Source organism: Penaeus vannamei, chromosome 31, assembly GCF_042767895.1.
Source record: "Penaeus vannamei isolate JL-2024 chromosome 31, ASM4276789v1, whole genome shotgun sequence".
Lineage (NCBI taxonomy): Eukaryota > Metazoa > Arthropoda > Malacostraca > Decapoda > Penaeidae > Penaeus > Penaeus vannamei.
In genome coordinates this window covers 6,876,883-6,878,663 of record NC_091579.1, presented here as the reverse complement: position 1 = coordinate 6,878,663, position 1,781 = coordinate 6,876,883, and the positions used below count along the sequence as shown (strand labels likewise).

At 40.2% G+C, this 1,781-nt stretch overlaps 1 long non-coding RNA gene across 1 annotated transcript; it reads left to right on the top strand.

Moving 5' to 3' along the window:
• The first annotated feature begins 290 nt into the window (after positions 1-290).
• On the top strand, positions 291-1,555 carry LOC138867704 (uncharacterized). Its single transcript, XR_011399867.1, has 2 exons — positions 291-770; positions 849-1,555. It is a non-coding gene; the product is annotated as an uncharacterized lncRNA (long non-coding RNA).
• Positions 1,556-1,781: the final 226 nt, after the last annotated feature.

Here is a 1,781-nt window from a genome sequence, read left to right as displayed (position 1 = left end):
TTGCAGTAACCGGGTTTGTCATCTACGGAAAGTTAGTAGGTACACGCGTTAGTAGGAAATCTTTGCAGTAACCGGGTTTGTCATCTACGGAAAGTTAGTAGGAAATCTTTGCAGTAACCGGGTTTGTCATCTACGGAAAGTTAGTAGGTACACGCGTTAGTAGGAAATCTTTGCAGTAACCGGGTTTGTCATCTACGGAAAGTTAGTAGGAAATCTTTGCAGAAACCGGGTTTGTCATCTACGGAAAGTTAGTAGGTACACGCCACGCGTTAGTAGGAAATCTTTGCAGTAACCGGGTTTGTCATCTACGGAAAGTTAGTAGGTACACGCGTTAGTAGGAAATCTTTGCAGTAACCGGGTTTGTCATCTACGGAAAGTTAGTAGGTACACGCGTTAGTAGGAAATCTTTGCAGTAACCGGGTTTGTCATCTACGGAAGGTTAGTAGGTACACGCGTTAGTAGGAAATCTTTGCAGTAACCGGATTTGTCATCTACGGAAAGTTAGTAGGAAATCTTTGCAGTAACCGGGTTTGTCATCTACGGAAAGTTAGTAGGAAATCTTTGCAGTAACCGGGTTTGTCATCTACGGAAAGTTAGTAGGAAATCTTTGCAGTAACCGGCTTTGTCATCTACGGAAAGTTAGTAGGTACACGCGTTAGTAGGAAATCTTTGCAGTAACCGGGTTTGTCATCTACGGAAAGTTAGTAGGTACACGCGTTAGTAGGAAATCTTTGCAGTAACCGGGTTTGTCATCTACGGAAAGTTAGTAGGTACACGCGTTAGTAGGAAATCTTTGCAGTAACCGGGTTTGTCATCTACGGAAGGTTAGTAGGTACACGCGTTAGTAGGAAATCTTTGCAGTAACCGGGTTTGTCATCTACGGAAAGTTAGTAGGAAATCTTTGCAGAAACCGGGTTTGTCATCTACGGAAGGTTAGTAGGTACACGCGTTAGTAGGAAATCTTTGCAGTAACCGGGTTTGTCATCTACGGAAGGTTAGTAGGTACACGCGTTAGTAGGAAATCTTTGCAGTAACCGGGTTTGTCATCTACGGAAAGTTAGTAGGAAATCTTTGCAGTAACCGGGTTTGTCATCTACGGAAAGTTAGTAGGTACACGCGTTAGTAGGAAATCTTTGCAGTAACCGGGTTTGTCATCTACGGAAAGTTAGTAGGAAATCTTTGCAGTAACCGGGTTTGTCATCTACGGAAAGTTAGTAGGAAATCTTTGCAGTAACCGGGTTTGTCATCTACGGAAAGTTAGTAGGAAATCTTTGCAGTAACCGGGTTTGTCATCTACGGAAAGTTAGTAGGAAATCTTTGCAGTAACCGGGTTTGTCATCTACGGAAAGTTAGTAGGTACACGCGTTAGTAGGAAATTTTCGACAATTTCGGATCGGAGTCTGAGCGATGCTTATTGACATCTGAACAGTCTTTGTGGAATGTTTTGATATATTGCTTGCCACAAGGAGGAAAGGTTTCGTTGAGATTCGGTAGATTTCAAGATATATCGTTCAGCATGGGTAGTGAATTATTTTTATGACTTTTTTTTTCTTTCTTTCTTTCTTTCTTTTCTCTCTCTCTATATATATATATATTTTTTTTTTTTTTTTGCTTAGTCATTTTCTGATTGATTTGTATCGTAGCGTAAAGTTTTACCGTATTAATCCATTAACTGAAAATTAAATACAAAATATAATCAATGATATATTTTCATATCACGTTTCACGATTCAGGTTCCAGTCATTACATTCTCCGGTGCATATCTAAAACGAATATCAATA